This window comes from Anomaloglossus baeobatrachus, chromosome 3 (genome assembly GCF_048569485.1).
Source record: "Anomaloglossus baeobatrachus isolate aAnoBae1 chromosome 3, aAnoBae1.hap1, whole genome shotgun sequence".
Lineage (NCBI taxonomy): Eukaryota > Metazoa > Chordata > Amphibia > Anura > Aromobatidae > Anomaloglossus > Anomaloglossus baeobatrachus.
Window position 1 is genome coordinate 242,845,654 of NC_134355.1, and position 23,501 is coordinate 242,869,154.

The window sequence follows — 23,501 nt, forward strand, 5'->3', positions numbered from 1 at the left end:
TCCAACAGCCACTTTTAGGATGCCACTAAGTTTACTTAGTGTTTGCTAGTATAATGGCTTAGTAACAATGAGTTTGAGTGTGCAATGCAGAGGTGCTGCACATAGATTTTCACATCTAGGACACTAATGGAAGTCCAACTGCCACTTTTAGGATGCCACTAAGTTTACTCAGTGTTTGCTAGTATAATGGCTTAGTAACAATGAGTTTGAGTGTGCAATACAGAGGTGCTGCACATAGATTTGCACCAGTGGGACACTAATGGAAGTCCAACAGCCACTTTTAGGATGCCACTAAGTTTACTCAGTGTTTGCTAGTATAATGGCTTAGTAACAATGAGTTTGAGTGTGCAATGCAGAGATGCTGCACATAGATTTGCACCAGTGGGACACTAATGGAAGTCCAACATACACTTTTAGGATGCCACTAAGTTTACTCAGTGTTTGCTAGTATAATGGCTTAGTAACAATGAGTTTGAGTGTGCAATGCAGTGGTGCTGCAAATAGCTTTGCACCAGTGGGACACTAATGGAAGTCCAACAGCCACTTTTAGGATGCCACTAAGTTTACTCAGTGTTTGCTAGTATAATGGCTTAGTAACAATGAGTTTGAGTGTGCAATACAGAGGTGCTGCACATAGATTTGCACCAGTGGGACACTAATGGAAGTCCAACAGCCACTTTTAGGATGCCACTAAGTTTACTCAGTGTTTGCTAGTATAATGGCTTAGTAACAATGAGTTTGAGTGTGCAATGCAGAGGTGCTGCACATAGATTTGCACCAGTGGGACACTAATGGAAGTCCAACATACACTTTTAGGATGCCACTAAGTTTACTCAGTGTTTGCTAGTATAATGGCTTAGTAACAATGAGTTTGAGTGTGCAATGCAGTGGTGCTGCAAATAGCTTTGCACCAGTGGGACACTAATGGAAGTCCAACAGCCACTTTTAGGATGCCATTAAGTTTACTCAGTGTTTGTTAGTATAAGGGCTTAGTAACAATGAGTTTGAGTGTGCAATGCAGAGGTGCTGCACATAGATTTGCACCAGTGGGATACTAATGGAAGTCCAACATACACTTTTAGGATGCCACTAAGTTTACTCAGTGTTTGCAGCACCACTGCATTGCACACTCAAACTCATTGTTACTAAGCCATTATACTAGCAAATAGCTTTGCACCAGTGGGACACTAATGGAAGTCCAACAGCCACTTTTAGGATGCCATTAAGTTTACTCAGTGTTTGTTAGTATAAGGGATAAGTAACATTGAGTTTGAGTGTGCAATGCAGATGTGCTGCACATAGATTTGCACCAGTGGGACACTAATGGAAGTCCAACAGCCACTTTTAGGATGCCACTAAGTTTACTTAGTGTTTGCTAGTATAATGGCTTAGTAACAATGAGTTTGAGTGTGCAATGCAGAGGTGCTGCACATAGATTTGCACCACGAGGACACTAATGGAAGTCCAACAGCCACTTTTAGGATGCCACTAAGTTTACTCATTGTTTGCTAGTATAATGGCTTAGTAACAATGAGTTTGAGTGTGCAATGCAGAGGTGCTGCACATAGATTTGCACCAGTGGGACACTAATGGAAGTCCAACAGCCACTTTTAGGATGCCACTAAGTTTACCTAGTGTTTGCTAGTATAATGGCTTAGTAACAATGAGTTTGAGTGTGCAATGCAGGGGTGCTGCAAATACCTTTGCACCAGTGGGACACTAATGGAAGTCCAACAGCCACTTTTAGGATGCCACTAAGTTTACTCAGTGTTTACTAGTATAATGGCTTAGTAACAATGAGTTTGAGTGTGCAATGCAGAGGTGCTGCACATAGGTTTGCACCAGTGGGACACTAATGGAAGTCAAACAGCCACTTTTAGGATGCCACTAAGTTTACTTAGTGTTTGCTAGTATAATGGCTTAGTAACAATGAGTTTGAGGGTGCAATGCAGAGGTGCTGCACATAGATTTTCACATCTAGGACACTAATGGAAGTCCAACTGCCACTTTTAGGATGCCACTAAGTTTACTCAGTGTTTGCTAGTATAATGGCTTAGTAACAATGAGTTTGAGTGTGCAATGCAGAGGTGCTGCACAAAGGTTTGCACCAGTGGGAAACAAATGGAAGTCCAACAGCCACTTTTAGGATGCCACTAAGTTTACTCAGTGTTTGCTAGTATAATGGCTTAGTAGATAAACTAGAAAAGAGAAGCGCTGATAGGGTTTTACCAGATAAAACACACGGTTAGCAAATGGTAAATGCACTCACCGATTGAGGTTGTGAGAGGTCACAACCACCACAGATAGCATGAGATAATGGCAGCTGCAGCGGCCCCACGTGTTTCAGACTTCAAAGTGGAGAGGGAGAAGGGGATAAACCCGCGCAATCCGCCAGTAATCCAGAAGGAGATGTTGATAAATTAAACAATCTTTTATTCCATGGGTCTACGCGTTTCAAGGTCTAAGACCTCTTCTTCAGGACCAGTAAATCAACACTGCATGTACAGAGAGAGATGAACCCTTTTATGCATATGGTATCTACAAAGTACCGCCTCCCCTTTGAAAAAAGTCAGAAAAAAAAAAAAAGACCTCTGCATGCATGATGCAGCACTTTCTGCAGACATAACAAAACTCTGTTAAATGTTCATAGACTGGTCATCATAATAGTTTAGGACATATTTGTATTCATTATTCCTGGAGAGGCCCAAGCAAAAAAGGACTTTAGGTTATTATCGGGCATAAGCGTGGAAAAAGCATCTATACGCATGCTCCTGAACTTGCCATGAGGACACATAGAGTAGCGGTACGGAGTAAATGCCAGAACTGAGACCGTGGGAACAAAACTAAAGCACCTGCGCCAGGGGTAAACCTGGTTCAAGGGGCCATGTGTATGTTTCACTGGTGGCGTTCACCACTAAAAGTCGAATTTTACCTTATAATTAGGGACTGCTACTTTAGAGTTCTTGTCCCGAAAATTGACATTTTTTCATACTATTCCTCTCATTTCTTATTTCTTTTTTCTTGATTTTTCATCCAATTATTGTTTATTTTTCATGTAAACTATTATGATGACCAGTCTATGAACATTTAACAGAGTTTTGTTATGTCTGCAGAAAGTGCTGCATCATGCATGCAGAGGTCTTTTTTTTTTTTCTTCTGACTTTTTTCAAAGGGGAGGCGGTACTTTGTAGATACCATATGCATAAAAGGGTTCATCTCTCTCTGTACATGCAGTGTTGATTTACTGGTCCTGAAGAAGAGGTCTTAGACCTTGAAACGCGTAGACCCATGGAATAAAAGATTGTTTAATTTATCAACATCTCCTTCTGGATTACTGGCGGATTGCGCGGGTTTATCCCCTTCTCCCTCTCCACTTTGAAGTATAATGGCTTAGTAACAATGAGTTTGAGTGTGCAATACAGAGGTGCTGCACATAGATTTGCACCAGTGGGACACTAATGGAAGTCCAACAGCCACTTTTAGGATGCCACTAAGTTTACTCAGTGTTTGCTAGTATAATGGCTTAGTAACAATGAGTTTGAGTGTGCAATGCAGAGGTGCTGCACATAGATTTGCACCAGTGGGACACTAATGGAAGTCCAACAGCCACTTTTAGGATGCCACTAAGTTTACTCAGTGTTTGCTAGTATAATGGCTTATTAAAAATGAGTTTGAGTGTGCAATGCAGAGGTGCTGCACATAGGTTTGCACCAGTGGGACACTAATGGAAGTCCAACAGCCAATTTTAGGATGCCACTAAGTTTACTCAGTGTTTGCTAGTATAATGGCTTAGTAACAATGAGTTTGAGTGTGCAATGCAGAGGTGCTGCACATAGGTTTGCACCAGTGGGACACTAATGGAAGTCCAACAGCCACTTTTAGGATGCCACTAAGTTTACTCAGTGTTTGTTAGTATAATGGCTTAGTAACAATGAGTTTGAGTGTGCAATGCAGTGGTGCTGCAAATAGCTTTGCACCAGTGGGACACTAATGGAAGTCCAACAGCCACTTTTAGGATGCCATGAAGTTTACTCAGTGTTTGTTAGTATAAAGGCTTAGTAATAATGAGTTTGAGTGTGCAATGCAGATGTGCTGCACATAAATTTGCACCAGTGGGACACTAATGGAAGTCCAACAGCCACTTTTAGGATGCCACTAAGTTTACTCAGTGTTTGCTATTATAATGGCTTAGTAACAATGAGTTTGAGTGTGCAATGCAGAGGTGCTGCACATAGGTTTGCACCAGTGGGACACTAATGGAAGTTCAACAGCCACTTTTAGGATGCCACTAAGTTTACTCAGTGTTTGCTAGTATAATGGCTTAGTAACAATGAGTTTGAGTGTGCAATGCAGAGGTGCTGCACATAGGTTTGCACCAGTGGGACACTAATGGAAGTCCAATAGCCAATTTTAGGATGCCACTAAGTTTACTCAGTGTTTGCTAGTATAATGGCTTAGTAACAATGAGTTTGAGTGTGCAATGCAGAGGTGCTGCACATAGGTTTGCACCAGTGGGACACTAATGGAAGTCCAACAGCCACGTTTAGGATGCCACTAAGTTTGCTCAGTGTTTGCAAGTATAATGGCTTAGTAACAATGAGTTTGAGTGTGCAATACAGAGGTGCTGCACATAGATTTGCACCAGTGGGACACTAATGGAAGTTCAACAGCCACATTTAGGATACCACTAAGTTTACTCAGTGTTTGCTAGTAAAATGGCTTAGTAACAATGAGTTTGAGTGTGCAATGCAGAGGTACTGCACATAGGTTTGCACCAGTGGGACACTAATGTATGTCCAACAGCCACTTTTAGGATGCCATGAAGTTTACTCAGTGTTTGTTGGTATAAGGGCTTAGTAATAATGAGTTTGAGTGTGCAATGCAGATGTGCTGCACATAGATTTGCACCAGTGGGACACTAATGGAAGTCCAACAGCCACTTTTAGGTTGCCATTAAGTTTACTTAGTGTTTGCTAGTATAATGGCTTAGTAACAATGAGTTTCAGTGTGCAATGCAGAGGTGCTGCATATAGATTTGCACCACTAGGACACTAATGGAAGTCCAACAGCCCCTTTTAGGATGCCACTAAGTTTACTCAGTGTTTGCTAGTATAATGGCTTAGTAACAATGAGATTGAGTGTGCAATGCAGAGGTGCTGCACATAGGTTTGCACCAGTGGGACACTAATGGAAGTCCAACAGCCACTTTTAGGATGCCACTAAGTTTACTCAGTGTTTGTTAGTATAATGGCTTAGTAACAATGAGTTTGAGTGTGCAATGCAGGGGTGCTGCAAATAGATTTGCAGCAGTAGGACACTAATGGAATTCCAACAGCCACTTTTAGGATGCCACTAAGTTTACTCAGTGTTTGCTAGTATAATGGCTTAGTAACAATGAGTTTGAGTGTGCAATGCAGAGGTGCTGCACATAGATTTTCACCACTAGGACACTAATGGAAGTCCAAGAGCCACTTTTAGGATGCCACTAAGTTTACTCAGTGTTTGCTAGTATAATGGCTTAGTAACAATGAGTTTGAGTGTGCAATGCAGATGTGCTGCACATAGATTTGCACCAGTGGGACACTAATGGAAGTCCAACAGCCACTTTTAGGATGCCACTAAATTTACTTAGTGTTTGCTAGTATAATGGCTTAGTAACAATGAGTTTGAGTGTGCAATGCAGAGGTGCTGCACATAGGTTTGCACCAGTGGGACACTAATGGAAGTCCAACAGCCACTTTTAGGATGCCACTAAGTTTACTCAGTGTTTGTTAGTATAATGGCTTAGTAACAATGAGTTTGAGTGTGCAATGCAGTGGTGCTGCAAATAGCTTTGCACCAGTGGGACACTAATGGAAGTCCAACAGCCACTTTTAGGATGCCATGAAGTTTACTCAATGTTTGTTAGTATAAGGGCTTAGTAATAATGAGTTTGAGTGTGCAATGCAGATGTGCTGCACATAGATTTGCACCAGTGGGACACTAATGGAAGTCCAACAGCCACTTTTAGGATGCCATTAAGTTTACTTAGTGTTTGCTAGTGTAATGGCTTAGTAACAATGAGTTTGAGTGTGCAATGCAGAGGTGCTGCACATAGATTTGCACCACTAGGACACTAATGGAAGTCCAACAGTCACTTTTAGGATGCCACTAAGTTTACTCAGTGTTTGCTAGTATAATGGCTTAGTAACAATGAGATTGAGTGTGCAATGCAGAGGTGCTGCACATAGGTTTGCACCAGTGGGACACTAATGGAAGTCCAACAGCCACTTTTAGGATGCCACTAAGTTTACTCAGTATTTGTTAGTATAATGGCTTAGTAACAATGAGTTTGAGTGTGCAATGCAGGGGTGCTGCAAATAGCTTTGCACCAGTGGGACACTAATGGAATTCCAACAGCCACTTTTAGGATGCCACTAAGTTTACTCAGTGTTTGCTAGTATAATGGCTTAGTAACAATGAGTTTGAGTGTGCAATGCAGAGGTGCTGCACATAGATTTTCACCACTAGGACACTAATGGAAGTCCAAGAGCCACATTTAGGATGCCACTAAGTTTACTCAGTGTTTGCTAGTATAATGGCTTAGTAACAATGAGTTTGAGTGTGCAATGCAGAGGTGCTGCACATAGGGTTGAACCAGTGGGACACTAATGGAAGTCCAACAGTCACTTTTAGGATGCCACTAAGTTTACTCAGTGTTTGCTAGTATAATGGCTTAGTAACAATGAGTTTGAGTGTGCAATGCAGAGGTTCTGCACATAGGTTTGCACCAGTGGGACACTAATGGAAGTCCAACAGCCACTTTTAGGATGCCACTAAGTTCACTCAGTGTTTGCTAGTATAATGGCTTAGTAACAATGAGTTTGAGTGTGCAATGCAGAGGTGCTGCACATAGGTTTGCACCAGTGGGACACTAATGGAAGTCCAACAGCCACTTTTAGGATGCCACTAAGTTTACTCAGTGTTTGCTAGTAATATGGCTTAGTAAAAATGAGTTTGAGTGTGCAATGCAGAGGTACTGCACATAGATTTGCACCAGTGGGACACCAATGGAATTCCAACAGCCACTTTTAGGATGCCACTAAGTTTACTCAGTGTTTGCTAGTATAATGACTTAGTAACAATGAGTTTGAGTGTGCAATGCAGAGGTTCTGCACATAGGTTTGCACCAGTGGGACACTAATGGAAGTCAAACAGCCACTTTTAGGATGCCACTAAGTTTACTCAGTGTTTGCTAGTATAATGGCTTAGTAACAATGAGTTTGAGTGTGCAATGCAGAGGTGCTGCACATAGGTTTGCACCAGTGGGACACTAATGGAAGTCCAACAGCCACTTTTAGGATGCCACTAAGTTTACTCAGTGTTTGCTAGTTTAATGGCTTAGTAAAAATGAGTTTGAGTGTGCAATGCAGAGGTGCTGCACATAGATTTGCACCAGTGGGACACCAATGGAATTCCAACAGCCACTTTTAGGATGCCACTAAGTTTACTCAGTGTTTGCTAGTATAATGGCTTAGTAACAATGAGTTTGAGTGTGCAATGCAGAGGTGCTGCACATAGGTTTGCACCAGTGGGACACTAATAGAAGTCCAACATACACTTTTAGGATACCACTAAGTTTACTCAGTGTTTGCTAGTATAATGGCTTAGTAACAATGAGTTTGAGTGTGCAATGCAGAGGTGCTGCACATAGGTTTACACCAGTGGGAAACAAATGGAAGTCCAACAGCCACTTTTAGGATGCCACTAAGCTTACTCAGTGTTTGCTAGTATAATGGCTTAGTAACAATGAGTTTGAGTGTGCAATGCAGAGGTGCTGCACATAGGTTTGCACCAGTGGGACACTAATGGAAGTCCAACAGCCACTTTTAGGATGCCACTAAGTTTACTCAGTGTTTGCTAGTATAATGGCTTAGTAACAATGAGTTTGAGTGTGCAATGCAGTGGTGCTGCAAATAGCTTTGCACCAGTGGGACACTAATGGAAGTCCAACAGCCACTTTTAGGATGCCATGAAGTTTACTCAGTGTTTGTTAGTATAAGGGCTTAGTAATAATGAGTTTGAGTGTGCAATGCAGATGTGCTGCACGTAGATTTGCACCAGTGGGACACTAATGGAAGTCCAATAGCCACTTTTTGGATGCCATTAAGTTTACTTAGTGTTTGCTAGTATAATGGCTTAGTAACAATGAGTTTGAGTGTGCAATGCAGAGGTGCTGCACATAGATTTGCACCACTAGGACACTAATGGAAGTCCAACAGCCACTTTTAGGATGCCACTAAGTTTACTCAGTGTTTGCTAGTATAATGGCTTAGTAACAATGAAATTGAGTGTGCAATGCAGAGGTGCTGCACATAGGTTTGCACCAGTGGGACACTAATGGAAGTCAAACAGCCACTTTTAGGATGCCACTAAGTTTACTCAGTGTTTGCTAGTATAATGGCTTAGTAACAATGAGTTCGAGTGTGCAATGCAGAGGTGCTGCACATAGATTAGCACCAGTGGGACACTAATGGAATTCCAAAAGCCACTTTTAGGATGCCACTAAGTTTACTCAGTGTTTGCTAGTATAATGGCTTAGTAACAATGAGTTTGAGTGTGCAATGCAGGGGTGCTGCAAATAGCTTTGCACCAGTGGGACACTAATGGAATTCCAACAGCCACTTTTAGGATGCCACTAAGTTTACTCAGTGTTTGATAGTGTAATGGCTTAGTAACAATGAGTTTGAGTGTGCAATGCAGAGGTGCTGCACATAGATTTTCACCACTAGGACACTAATGGAAGTCCAAGAGCCACTTTTATGATGCCACTAAGTTTACTCAGTGTTTGCTAGTATAATGGCTTAGTAACAATGAGTTTGAGTGTGCAATGCAGAGGTGCTGCACATAGGTTTGCACCAGTGGGACACTAATGGAAGTCCAACAGCCACTTTTAGGATGCCACTAAGTTTACTCAGTGTTTGCTAGTATAATGACTTAGTAACAATGAGTTTGAGTGTGCAATGCAGAGGTTCTGCACATAGGTTTGCACCAGTGGGACACTAATGGTAGTCCAACAGCCACTTTTAGGATGCCACTAAGTTTACTCAGTGTTTGCTAGTATAATGGCTTAGTAACAATGAGTTTGAGTGTGCAATGCAGAGGTGCTGCACATAGATTTGCACCAGTGGGAGACTAATGGAAGTCCAACAGCCACTTTTAGGATGCCACTAAGTTTACTCAGTGTTTGCTAGTATAATGGCTTAGTAACAATAAGTTTGAGTGTGCAATGCAGAGGTGCTGCACATAGGTTTGCACCAGTGGGACACTAATGGAAGTCCAACAGCCACTTTTAGGATGCCATTAAGTTTACTCAGTGTTTGTTAGTATAAGGGCTTAGTAACAATGAGTTTGAGTGTGCAATGCAGATGTGCTGCACATAGATTTGCACCAGTGGGACACTAATGGAAGTCCAACAGCCACTTTTAGGATGCCACTAAGTTTACTTAGTGTTTGCTAGTATAATGGCTTAGTAACAATGAGTTTGAGTGTGCAATGCAGGCAGACGTGCTGCAAATATCTTTGCACTAGTGGGACAATACAGAAGTCCAATAGCCACGTTTAGGATGCCACTAAGTTCACTCAGTGTTTGCTAGTATAATGGCTTAGTAACAATGAATTTGAGTGTGCAATGCAGGCAGAGGTGCTGCAAATATCTTTGCACTAGTGGGACGATACAGAAGTCCAATAGCCACGTTTAGGATGCCACTAAGTTCACTCAGTGTTTGCTAGTATAATGGCTTATTAACAATGAGTTGGAGTGTGCAATGCAGGCAGACGTGCTGCAAATATCTTTGCACTAGTGGGACGATACAGAAGTCCAATAGCCACGTTTAGGATGCCACTAAGTTCACTCAGTGTTTGCTAGTATAATGGCTTAGTAACAATGAGTTTGAGTGTGCAATGCAGAGGTGCTGCACATAGATTTGCACCACTAGGACACTAATGGAAGTCCAACAGTCACTTTTAGGATGCCACTAAGTTTACTCAGTGTTTGCTAGTATAATGGCTTAGTAACAATGAGATTGAGTGTGCAATGCAGAGGTGCTGCACATAGGTTTGCACCAGTGGGACACTAATGGAAGTCCAACAGCCACTTTTAGGATGCCACTAAGTTTACTCAGTATTTGTTAGTATAATGGCTTAGTAACAATGAGTTTGAGTGTGCAATGCAGGGGTGCTGCAAATAGCTTTGCACCAGTGGGACACTAATGGAATTCCAACAGCCACTTTTAGGATGCCACTAAGTTTACTCAGTGTTTGCTAGTATAATGGCTTAGTAACAATGAGTTTGAGTGTGCAATGCAGAGGTGCTGCACATAGATTTTCACCACTAGGACACTATTGGAAGTCCAAGAGCCACATTTAGGATGCCACTAAGTTTACTCAGTGTTTGCTAGTATACTGGCTTACTAACAATGAGTTTGAGTGTGCAATGCAGAGGTGCTGCACATAGGGTTGAACCAGTGGGACACTAATGGAAGTCCAACAGCCACTTTTAGGATGCCACTAAGTTTACTCAGTGTTTGCTAGTATAATGGCTTAGTAACAATTAGTTTGAGTGTGCAATGCAGAGGTTCTGCACATAGGTTTGCACCAGTGGGACACTAATGGAAGTCCAACAGCCACTTTTAGGATGCCACTAAGTTCACTCAGTGTTTGCTAGTATAATGGCTTAGTAACAATGAGTTTGAGTGTGCAATGCAGAGGTGCTGCACATAGGTTTGCACCAGTGGGACACTAATGGAAGTCCAACAGCCACTTTTAGGATGCCATGAAGTTTACTCAATGTTTGTTAGTATAAGGGCTTAGTAATAATGAGTTTGAGTGTGCAATGCAGATGTGCTGCACATAGATTTGCACCAGTGGGACACTAATGGAAGTCCAACAGCCACTTTTAGGATGCCATTAAGTTTACTTAGTGTTTGCTAGTGTAATGGCTTAGTAACAATGAGTTTGAGTGTGCAATGCAGAGGTGCTGCACATAGATTTGCACCACTAGGACACTAATGGAAGTCCAACAGTCACTTTTAGGATGCCACTAAGTTTACTCAGTGTTTGCTAGTATAATGGCTTAGTAACAATGAGATTGAGTGTGCAATGCAGAGGTGCTGCACATAGGTTTGCACCAGTGGGACACTAATGGAAGTCCAACAGCCACTTTTAGGATGCCACTAAGTTTACTCAGTATTTGTTAGTATAATGGCTTAGTAACAATGAGTTTGAGTGTGCAATGCAGGGGTGCTGCAAATAGCTTTGCACCAGTGGGACACTAATGGAATTCCAACAGCCACTTTTAGGATGCCACTAAGTTTACTCAGTGTTTGCTAGTATAATGGCTTAGTAACAATGAGTTTGAGTGTGCAATGCAGAGGTGCTGCACATAGATTTTCACCACTAGGACACTAATGGAAGTCCAAGAGCCACATTTAGGATGCCACTAAGTTTACTCAGTGTTTGCTAGTATAATGGCTTAGTAACAATGAGTTTGAGTGTGCAATGCAGAGGTGCTGCACATAGGGTTGAACCAGTGGGACACTAATGGAAGTCCAACAGTCACTTTTAGGATGCCACTAAGTTTACTCAGTGTTTGCTAGTATAATGGCTTAGTAACAATGAGTTTGAGTGTGCAATGCAGAGGTTCTGCACATAGGTTTGCACCAGTGGGACACTAATGGAAGTCCAACAGCCACTTTTAGGATGCCACTAAGTTCACTCAGTGTTTGCTAGTATAATGGCTTAGTAACAATGAGTTTGAGTGTGCAATGCAGAGGTGCTGCACATAGGTTTGCACCAGTGGGACACTAATGGAAGCCAACAGCCACTTTTAGGATGCCACTAAGTTTACTCAGTGTTTGCTAGTAATATGGCTTAGTAAAAATGAGTTTGAGTGTGCAATGCAGAGGTACTGCACATAGATTTGCACCAGTGGGACACCAATGGAATTCCAACAGCCACTTTTAGGATGCCACTAAGTTTACTCAGTGTTTGCTAGTATAATGACTTAGTAACAATGAGTTTGAGTGTGCAATGCAGAGGTTCTGCACATAGGTTTGCACCAGTGGGACACTAATGGAAGTCAAACAGCCACTTTTAGGATGCCACTAAGTTTACTCAGTGTTTGCTAGTATAATGGCTTAGTAACAATGAGTTTGAGTGTGCAATGCAGAGGTGCTGCACATAGGTTTGCACCAGTGGGACACTAATGGAAGTCCAACAGCCACTTTTAGGATGCCACTAAGTTTACTCAGTGTTTGCTAGTTTAATGGCTTAGTAAAAATGAGTTTGAGTGTGCAATGCAGAGGTGCTGCACATAGATTTGCACCAGTGGGACACCAATGGAATTCCAACAGCCACTTTTAGGATGCCACTAAGTTTACTCAGTGTTTGCTAGTATAATGGCTTAGTAACAATGAGTTTGAGTGTGCAATGCAGAGGTGCTGCACATAGGTTTGCACCAGTGGGACACTAATAGAAGTCCAACATACACTTTTAGGATACCACTAAGTTTACTCAGTGTTTGCTAGTATAATGGCTTAGTAACAATGAGTTTGAGTGTGCAATGCAGAGGTGCTGCACATAGGTTTACACCAGTGGGAAACAAATGGAAGTCCAACAGCCACTTTTAGGATGCCACTAAGCTTACTCAGTGTTTGCTAGTATAATGGCTTAGTAACAATGAGTTTGAGTGTGCAATGCAGAGGTGCTGCACATAGGTTTGCACCAGTGGGACACTAATGGAAGTCCAACAGCCACTTTTAGGATGCCACTAAGTTTACTCAGTGTTTGCTAGTATAATGGCTTAGTAACAATGAGTTTGAGTGTGCAATGCAGTGGTGCTGCAAATAGCTTTGCACCAGTGGGACACTAATGGAAGTCCAACAGCCACTTTTAGGATGCCATGAAGTTTACTCAGTGTTTGTTAGTATAAGGGCTTAGTAATAATGAGTTTGAGTGTGCAATGCAGATGTGCTGCACGTAGATTTGCACCAGTGGGACACTAATGGAAGTCCAATAGCCACTTTTTGGATGCCATTAAGTTTACTTAGTGTTTGCTAGTATAATGGCTTAGTAACAATGAGTTTGAGTGTGCAATGCAGAGGTGCTGCACATAGATTTGCACCACTAGGACACTAATGGAAGTCCAACAGCCACTTTTAGGATGCCACTAAGTTTACTCAGTGTTTGCTAGTATAATGGCTTAGTAACAATGAAATTGAGTGTGCAATGCAGAGGTGCTGCACATAGGTTTGCACCAGTGGGACACTAATGGAAGTCAAACAGCCACTTTTAGGATGCCACTAAGTTTACTCAGTGTTTGCTAGTATAATGGCTTAGTAACAATGAGTTCGAGTGTGCAATGCAGAGGTGCTGCACATAGATTAGCACCAGTGGGACACTAATGGAATTCCAAAAGCCACTTTTAGGATGCCACTAAGTTTACTCAGTGTTTGCTAGTATAATGGCTTAGTAACAATGAGTTTGAGTGTGCAATGCAGGGGTGCTGCAAATAGCTTTGCACCAGTGGGACACTAATGGAATTCCAACAGCCACTTTTAGGATGCCACTAAGTTTACTCAGTGTTTGATAGTGTAATGGCTTAGTAACAATGAGTTTGAGTGTGCAATGCAGAGGTGCTGCACATAGATTTTCACCACTAGGACACTAATGGAAGTCCAAGAGCCACTTTTATGATGCCACTAAGTTTACTCAGTGTTTGCTAGTATAATGGCTTAGTAACAATGAGTTTGAGTGTGCAATGCAGAGGTGCTGCACATAGGTTTGCACCAGTGGGACACTAATGGAAGTCCAACAGCCACTTTTAGGATGCCACTAAGTTTACTCAGTGTTTGCTAGTATAATGACTTAGTAACAATGAGTTTGAGTGTGCAATGCAGAGGTTCTGCACATAGGTTTGCACCAGTGGGACACTAATGGTAGTCCAACAGCCACTTTTAGGATGCCACTAAGTTTACTCAGTGTTTGCTAGTATAATGGCTTAGTAACAATGAGTTTGAGTGTGCAATGCAGAGGTGCTGCACATAGATTTGCACCAGTGGGAGACTAATGGAAGTCCAACAGCCACTTTTAGGATGCCACTAAGTTTACTCAGTGTTTGCTAGTATAATGGCTTAGTAACAATAAGTTTGAGTGTGCAATGCAGAGGTGCTGCACATAGGTTTGCACCAGTGGGACACTAATGGAAGTCCAACAGCCACTTTTAGGATGCCATTAAGTTTACTCAGTGTTTGTTAGTATAAGGGCTTAGTAACAATGAGTTTGAGTGTGCAATGCAGATGTGCTGCACATAGATTTGCACCAGTGGGACACTAATGGAAGTCCAACAGCCACTTTTAGGATGCCACTAAGTTTACTTAGTGTTTGCTAGTATAATGGCTTAGTAACAATGAGTTTGAGTGTGCAATGCAGGCAGACGTGCTGCAAATATCTTTGCACTAGTGGGACAATACAGAAGTCCAATAGCCACGTTTAGGATGCCACTAAGTTCACTCAGTGTTTGCTAGTATAATGGCTTAGTAACAATGAATTTGAGTGTGCAATGCAGGCAGAGGTGCTGCAAATATCTTTGCACTAGTGGGACGATACAGAAGTCCAATAGCCACGTTTAGGATGCCACTAAGTTCACTCAGTGTTTGCTAGTATAATGGCTTATTAACAATGAGTTGGAGTGTGCAATGCAGGCAGACGTGCTGCAAATATCTTTGCACTAGTGGGACGATACAGAAGTCCAATAGCCACGTTTAGGATGCCACTAAGTTCACTCAGTGTTTGCTAGTATAATGGCTTAGTAACAATGAGTTTGAGTGTGCAATGCAGAGGTGCTGCACATAGATTTGCACCACTAGGACACTAATGGAAGTCCAACAGTCACTTTTAGGATGCCACTAAGTTTACTCAGTGTTTGCTAGTATAATGGCTTAGTAACAATGAGATTGAGTGTGCAATGCAGAGGTGCTGCACATAGGTTTGCACCAGTGGGACACTAATGGAAGTCCAACAGCCACTTTTAGGATGCCACTAAGTTTACTCAGTATTTGTTAGTATAATGGCTTAGTAACAATGAGTTTGAGTGTGCAATGCAGGGGTGCTGCAAATAGCTTTGCACCAGTGGGACACTAATGGAATTCCAACAGCCACTTTTAGGATGCCACTAAGTTTACTCAGTGTTTGCTAGTATAATGGCTTAGTAACAATGAGTTTGAGTGTGCAATGCAGAGGTGCTGCACATAGATTTTCACCACTAGGACACTATTGGAAGTCCAAGAGCCACATTTAGGATGCCACTAAGTTTACTCAGTGTTTGCTAGTATACTGGCTTACTAACAATGAGTTTGAGTGTGCAATGCAGAGGTGCTGCACATAGGGTTGAACCAGTGGGACACTAATGGAAGTCCAACAGCCACTTTTAGGATGCCACTAAGTTTACTCAGTGTTTGCTAGTATAATGGCTTAGTAACAATTAGTTTGAGTGTGCAATGCAGAGGTTCTGCACATAGGTTTGCACCAGTGGGACACTAATGGAAGTCCAACAGCCACTTTTAGGATGCCACTAAGTTCACTCAGTGTTTGCTAGTATAATGGCTTAGTAACAATGAGTTTGAGTGTGCAATGCAGAGGTGCTGCACATAGGTTTGCACCAGTGGGACACTAATGGAAGTCCAACAGCCACTTTTAGGATGCCACTAAGTTTACTCAGTGTTTGCTAGTAATATGGCTTAGTAAAAATGAGTTTGAGTGTGCAATGCAGAGGTACTGCACATAGATTTGCACCAGTGGGACACCAATGGAATTCCAACAGCCACTTTTAGGATGCCACTAAGTTTACTCAGTGTTTGCTAGTATAATGGCTTAGTAACAATGAGTTTGAGTGTGCAATGCAGTGGTGCTGCAAATAGCTTTGCACCAGTAAGACACTAATGGAAGTCCAACAGCCACTTTTAGGATGCCACTAAGTTTACTCAGTGTTTGCTAGTATAATGGCTTAGTAACAATGAGTTTGAGTGTGCAATGCAGAGGTGCTGCACATAGGTTTGCACCAGTGGGACACTAATAGAAGTCCAACATACACTTTTAGGATACCACTAAGTTTACTCAGTGTTTGCTAGTATAATGGCTTAGTAACAATGAGTTTGAGTGTGCAATGCAGAGGTGCTGCACATAGGTTTACACCAGTGGGAAACAAATGGAAGTCCAACAGCCACTTTTAGGATGCCACTAAGCTTACTCAGTGTTTGCTAGTATAATGGCTTAGTAACAATGAGTTTGAGTGTGCAATGCAGAGGTGCTGCACATAGGTTTGCACCAGTGGGACACTAATGGAAGTCCAACAGCCACTTTTAGGATGCCACTAAGTTTACTCAGTGTTTGCTAGTATAATGGCTTAGTAACAATGAGTTTGAGTGTGCAATGCAGTGGTGCTGCAAATAGCTTTGCACCAGTGGGACACTAATGGAAGTCCAACAGCCACTTTTAGGATGCCATGAAGTTTACTCAGTGTTTGTTAGTATAAGGGCTTAGTAATAATGAGTTTGAGTGTGCAATGCAGATGTGCTGCACGTAGATTTGCACCAGTGGGACACTAATGGAAGTCCAATAGCCACTTTTTGGATGCCATTAAGTTTACTTAGTGTTTGCTAGTATAATGGCTTAGTAACAATGAGTTTGAGTGTGCAATGCAGAGGTGCTGCACATAGATTTGCACCACTAGGACACTAATGGAAGTCCAACAGCCACTTTTAGGATGCCACTAAGTTTACTCAGTGTTTGCTAGTATAATGGCTTAGTAACAATGAGATTGAGTGTGCAATGCAGAGGTGCTGAACATAGGTTTGCACCAGTGGGACACTAATGGAAGTCCAACAGCCACTTTTAGGATGCCACTAAGTTTACTCAGTGTTTGCTAGTATAATAACTTAGTAACAATGAGTTCGAGTGTGCAATGCAGAGGTGCTGCACATAGATTAGCACCAGTGGGACACTAATGGAATTCCAACAGCCACTTTTAGGATGCCACTAAGTTTACTCAGTGTTTGCTAGTATAATGGCTTAGTAACAATGAGTTTGAGTGTGCAATGCAGGGGTGCTGCAAATAGCTTTGCACCAGTGGGACACTAATGGAATTCCAACAGCCACTTTTAGGATGCCACTAAGTTTACTCAGTGTTTGCTAGTATAATGGCTTAGTAACAATGAGTTTGAGTGTGCAATGCAGAAGTGCTGTACATAGGTTTGCACCAGAGGGACACTAATGGAAGTCCAGCTGCCACTTTTAGGATGCCACTAAGTTTACTTTGTGTTTGCTAGTATAATGGCTTAGTAACAATGAGTTTGAGTGTGCAATGCAGTGGTGCTGCAAATAGCTTTGCACCAGTGGGACACTAATGGAAGTCCAACAGCCACTTTTAGGATGCCATGAAGTTTACTCAGTGTTTGTTAGTATAAGGGCTTAGTAATAATGAGTTTGAGTGTGCAATGCAGATGTGCTGCACGTAGATTTGCACCAGTGGGACACTAATGGAAGTCCAATAGCCACTTTTTGGATGCCATTAAGTTTACTTAGTGTTTGCTAGTATAATGGCTTAGTAACAATGAGTTTGAGTGTGCAATGCAGAGGTGCTGCACATAGATTTGCACCACTAGGACACTAATGGAAGTCCAACAGCCACTTTTAGGATGCCACTAAGTTTACTCAGTGTTTGCTAGTATAATGGCTTAGTAACAATGAGATTGAGTGTGCAATGCAGAGGTGCTGCACATAGGTTTGCACCAGTGGGACACTAATGGAAGTCCAACAGCCACTTTTAGGATGCCACTAAGTTTACTCAGTGTTTGCTAGTATAATAACTTAGTAACAATGAGTTCGAGTGTGCAATGCAGAGGTGCTGCTCATAGATTAGCACCAGTGGGACACTAATGGAATTCCAACAGCCACTTTTAGGATGCCACTAAGTTTACTCAGTGTTTGCTAGTATAATGGCTTAGTAACAATGAGTTTGAGTGTGCAATGCAGGGGTGCTGCAAATAGCTTTGCACCAGTGGGACACTAATGGAATTCCAACAGCCACTTTTAGGATGCCACTAAGTTTACTCAGTGTTTGCTAGTATAATGGCTTAGTAACAATGAGTTTGAGTGTGCAATGCAGAAGTGCTGTACATAGGTTTGCACCAGAGGGACACTAATGGAAGTCCAGCTGCCACTTTTAGGATGCCACTAAGTTTACTTAGTGTTTGCTAGTATAATGGCTTAGTAACAATGAGTTTGAGTGTGCAATGCAGAGGTGCTGCACATAGATTTTCACCACTAGGACACTAATGGAAGTCCAAGAGCCACTTTTATGATGCAACTAAGTTTACTCAGTGTTTGCTAGTATAATGGCTTAGTAACAATGAGTTTGAGTGTGCAATGCAGAGGTGCTGCACATAGGTTTGCACCAGTGGGACACTAATGGAAGTCCAACAGCCACTTTTAGGATGCCACTAAGTTTACTCAGTGTTTGCTAGTATAATGACTTAGTAACAATGAGTTTTAGTGTGCAATGCAGATGTTCTGCACATAGGTTTGCACCAGTGGGACACTAATGGAAGTCCAACAGCCACTTTTAGGATGCCACTAAGTTTACTCAGTGTTTGCTAGTATAATGGCTTAGTAACAATGAGTTTGAGTGTGCAATGCAGAGGTGCTGCACATAGGTTTGCACCAGTGGGACACTAATGGAAGTCCAACAGCCACTTTTAGGATGCCACTAAGTTTACTCAGTGTTTGCTAGTTTAATGGCTTAGTAAAAATGAGTTTGAGTGTGCAATGCAGAGGTGCTGCACATAGATTTGCACCAGTGGGACACCAATGGAATTCCAACAGCCACTTTTAGGATGCCACTAAGTTTACTCAGTGTCTGCTAGTATAATGGCTTAGTAACAATGAGTTTGAGTGTGCAATGCAGTGGTGCTGCAAATAGCTTTGCACCAGTAAGACACTAATGGAATTCCAACAGCCACTTTTAGGATGCCACTAAGTTTACTCAGTGTTTGCTAGTATAATGGCTTAGTAACAATGAGTTTGAGTGTGCAATGCAGAGGTGCTGCACATAGGTTTGCACCAGTGGGAAACAAATGGAAGTCCAACAGCCACTTTTAGTATGCCACTAAGCTTACTCAGTGTTTGCTAGTATAATGGCTTAGTAACAATGAGTTTGAGTGTGCAATGCAGAGGTGCTGCACATAGGTTTGCACCAGTGGGACACTAATGGAAGTCCAACAGCCACTTTTAGGATGCCACTAAGTTTACTCAGTGTTTGCTAGTATAATGGCTTAGTAACAATGAGTTTGAGTGTGCAATACAGAGGTGCCGCACATAGATTTGCACCAGTGGGACACTAATGGAAGTCCAACAGCCACTTTTAGGATGCCACTAAGTTTACTCAGTGTATGCTAGTATAATGGCTTAGTAACAATGAGTTTGAGTGTGCAATGCAGAGGTGCTGCACATAGGTTTGCACCAGTGGGACACTAATGGAAGTCCAACAGCCACTTTTAGGATGCCACTAAGTTTACTCAGTGTTTGCTAGTATAATGGCTTAGTAACAATGAGTTTGAGTGTGCAATGCAGAGGTGCTGCACATAGATTTGCACCAGTGGGACACTAATGGAAGTCCAACAGCCACTTTTAGGATGCCACTAAGTTTACTCAGTGTTTGCTAGTATAATGGCTTAGTAACAATGAGTTTGAGTGTGCAATGCAGAGGTGCTGCACATAGATTTGCACCACTAGGACACTAATGGAAGTCCAACAGCCACTTTTAGGATGCCACTAAGTTTACTCAGTGTTTGCTAGTATAATAACTTAGTAACAATGAGTTCGAGTGTGCAATGCAGAGGTGCTGCTCATAGATTAGCACCAGTGGGACACTAATGGAATTCCAACAGCCACTTTTAGGATGCCACTAAGTTTACTCAGTGTTTGCTAGTATAATGGCTTAGTAACAATGAGTTTGAGTGTGCAATGCAGGGGTGCTGCAAATAGCTTTGCACCAGTGGGACACTAATGGAATTCCAACAGCCACTTTTAGGATGCCACTAAGTTTACTCAGTGTTTGCTAGTATAATGGCTTAGTAACAATGAGTTTGAGTGTGCAATGCAGAAGTGCTGTACATAGGTTTGCACCAGAGGGACACTAATGGAAGTCCAGCTGCCACTTTTAGGATGCCACTAAGTTTACTTAGTGTTTGCTAGTATAATGGCTTAGTAACAATGAGTTTGAGTGTGCAATGCAGAGGTGCTCCACATAGATTTTCACCACTAGGACACTAATGGAAGTCCAAGAGCCACTTTTATGATGCAACTAAGTTTACTCAGTGTTTGCTAGTATAATGGCTTAGTAACAATGAGTTTGAGTGTGCAATGCAGAGGTGCTGCACATAGGTTTGCACCAGTGGGACACTAATGGAAGTCCAACAGCCACTTTTAGGATGCCACTAAGTTTACTCAGTGTTTGCTAGTATAATGACTTAGTAACAATGAGTTTTAGTGTGCAATGCAGATGTTCTGCACATAGGTTTGCACCAGTGGGACACTAATGGAAGTCCAACAGCCACTTTTAGGATGCCACTAAGTTTACTCAGTGTTTGCTAGTATAATGGCTTAGTAACAATGAGTTTGAGTGTGCAATGCAGAGGTGCTGCACATAGGTTTGCACCAGTGGGACACTAATGGAAGTCCAACAGCCACTTTTAGGATGCCACTAAGTTTACTCAGTGTTTGCTAGTTTAATGGCTTAGTAAAAATGAGTTTGAGTGTGCAATGCAGAGGTGCTGCACATAGATTTGCATCAGTGGGACACCAATGGAATTCCAACAGCCACTTTTAGGATGCCACTAAGTTTACTCAGTGTTTGCTAGTATAATGGCTTAGTAACAATGAGTTTGAGTGTGCAATGCAGTGGTGCTGCAAATAGCTTTGCACCAGTAAGACACTAATGGAATTCCAACAGCCACTTTTAGGATGCCACTAAGTTTACTCAGTGTTTGCTAGTATAATGGCTTAGTAACAATGAGTTTGAGTGTGCAATGCAGAGGTGCTGCACATAGGTTTGCACCAGTGGGAAACAAATGGAAGTCCAACAGCCACTTTTAGGATGCCACTAAGCTTACTCAGTGTTTGCTAGTATAATGGCTTAGTAACAATGAGTTTGAGTGTGCAATGCAGAGGTGCTGCACATAGGTTTGCACCAGTGGGACACTAATGGAAGTCCAACAGCCACTTTTAGGATGCCACTAAGTTTACTCAGTGTTTGCTAGTATAATGGCTTAGTAACAATGAGTTTGAGTGTGCAATACAGAGGTGCCGCACATAGATTTGCACCAGTGGGACACTAATGGAAGTCCAACAGCCACTTTTAGGATGCCACTAAGTTTACTCAGTGTATGCTAGTATAATGGCTTAGTAACAATGAGTTTGAGTGTGCAATGCAGAGGTGCTGCACATAGGTTTGCACCAGTGGGACACTAATGGAAGTCCAACAGCCACTTTTAGGATGCCACTAAGTTTACTCAGTGTTTGCTAGTATAATGGCTTAGTAACAATGAGTTTGAGTGTGCAATGCAGAGGTGCTGCACATAGATTTGCACCAGTGGGACACTAATGGAAGTCCAACAGCCACTTTTAGGATGCCACTAAGTTTAATCAGTGTTTGCTAGTATAATGGCTTAGTAACAATAAGTTTGAGTGTGCAATGCAGAGGTGCTGCACATAGGTTTGCACCAGTGGGACACTAATGGAAGTCCAACAGCCACTTTTAGGATGCCATTAAGTTTACTCAGTGTTTGTTAGTATAAGGGCTTAGTAACAATGAGTTTGAGTGTGCAATGCAGATGTGCTGCACATAGATTTGCACCAGTGGGACACTAATGGAAGTCCAACAGCCACTTTTAGGATGCCACTAAGTTTACTTAGTGTTTGCTAGTATAATGGCTTAGTAACAATGAGTTTGAGTGTGCAATGCAGGCAGACGTGCTGCAAATATCTTTGCACTAGTGGGACAATACAGAAGTCCAATAGCCACGTTTAGGATGCCACTAAGTTCACTCAGTGTTTGCTAGTATAATGGCTTAGTAACAATGAATTTGAGTGTGCAATGCAGGCAGAGGTGCTGCAAATATCTTTGCACTAGTGGGACGATACAGAAGTCCAATAGCCACGTTTAGGATGCCACTAAGTTCACTCAGTGTTTGCTAGTATAATGGCTTATTAACAATGAGTTGGAGTGTGCAATGCAGGCAGACGTGCTGCAAATATCTTTGCACTAGTGGGACTATACAGAAGTCCAATAGCCACGTTTAGGATGCCACTAAGTTCACTCAGTGTTTGCTAGTATAATGGCTTCGTAACAATGAGTTTGAGTGTGCAATGCAGGCAGACGTGCTGCAAATATCTTTGCACTAGTGGGACAATACAGAAGTCCAATAGCCATGTTTAGGATGCCACTAAGTTCGCTCAGTGTTTGCTAGTAAAATGGCTTAGTAACAATGAGTTTGAGTGTGCAATGCAGGCAGAGGTGCTGCAAATATCTTTGCACTAGTGAACGATACAGAAGTCCAATAGCCGCGTTTAGGATGCCACTAAGTTCACTCAGTGTTTGCTAGTATAATGGCTTAGTAACAATGAGTTGGAGTGTGCAATGCAGGCAGACGTGCTGCAAATATCTTTGCACTAGTGGGACGATACAGAAGTCCAATAGCCACGTTTAGGATGCCACTAAGTTCACTCAGTGTTTGCTAGTATAATGGCTTAGTAACAATGAGTTGGAGTGTGCAATGCAGGCAGACGTGCTGCAAATATCTTTGCACTAGTGGGACAATACATAAGTCCAATAGCCACGTTTAGGATGCCACTAAGTTCACTCAGTGTTTGCTAGTATAAAAGCTTAGTAACAATTAGTTTGAGTGTGCAAAGCAGGCAGACGTGCTGCAAATATCTTTGCACTAGTGGGACGATACAGAAGTCCAATAGCCACGTTTAGGATGCCACTAAGTTCACTCAGTGTTTGCTAGTATAATGGCTTAGTAACAATGAGTTGGAGTTTGCAATGCAGGCAGAGGTGCTGCAAATATCTTTGCACTAGTGGGACGATACAGAAGTCCAATAGCCACGTTTAGGATGCCACTAAGTTCACTCAGTGTTTGCTAGTATAATGGCTTAGTATCAATGAGTTGGAGTGTGCAATGCAGGCAGACGTACTACAAATATCTTTGCACTAGTGGGACTATACAGAAGTCCAATAGCCACGTTTAGGATGCCACTAAGTTCACTCAGTGTTTGCTAGTATAATGGCTTAGTAACAATGAGTTTGAGTGTGCAATGCAGGCAGAGGTGCTGCAAATATCTTTGCACTTGTGGGACGATACAGAAGTCCAATAGCCACGTTTAGGATGCCACTAAGTTCACTC